The sequence below is a fragment of the Buceros rhinoceros genome, unplaced genomic scaffold (assembly GCF_000710305.1).
Source record: "Buceros rhinoceros silvestris isolate BGI_N320 unplaced genomic scaffold, ASM71030v1 scaffold5413, whole genome shotgun sequence".
In the NCBI taxonomy this organism is placed as follows: domain Eukaryota; kingdom Metazoa; phylum Chordata; class Aves; order Bucerotiformes; family Bucerotidae; genus Buceros; species Buceros rhinoceros.
The window spans coordinates 1-411 of NW_010404095.1; the positions used below are offsets into that span (position 1 = coordinate 1).

Here is a 411-nt window from a genome sequence, read left to right on the forward strand (position 1 = left end):
CCTCCCCTCCCCTCCCCGGTCCCGACTGCGTCAGAGCTGTGCAAACAACACCGCGCACCCGCCGCTCTTTAAGGGACCGGGGCTGAGCCGCCTCCAACTTCCCTGCCCGGGCACACACGGGGTCGCGCTCCCTCCTCGGCTCCCACCTCGGGAAAGCGCAGCGGAAAGGTAGGAAGCACCTGAACTGCACCTCTGTTTGGGGGGGTGGTGGAAATGGGGGTGTCTGGAGCTTCCCCGGCATCCCGCCGGTTGATGGAGGAGTGCGGGATGGGGAGAGGGGCTGCGGGGTCTGCCTGGCGCGGACCGTGGGAGAGGAACAGCTCCTGGGGGTGAGAAGTAGCTACCCGCGGGTGAGGTTTTGTGCTTGGAGTCGTTGCGATGAAAGTGAATGTATGTGTGAAAAATACAGGG

The 411-nt window shown here is 64.5% G+C and overlaps 1 protein-coding gene across 1 annotated transcript in view; it reads left to right on the forward strand.

The window, feature by feature from the left end:
• The first annotated feature begins 101 nt into the window (after positions 1-101).
• The window catches only part of CCK (cholecystokinin), a 7307-nt gene continuing 6997 nt past the window's right edge, over positions 102-411 (forward strand). Inside the window, exon 1 of the mRNA XM_010133236.1 lies at positions 102-168. The gene's annotated coding sequence lies outside the window, so the exon portion shown is untranslated. The remainder of the gene's footprint in view (positions 169-411) is intronic.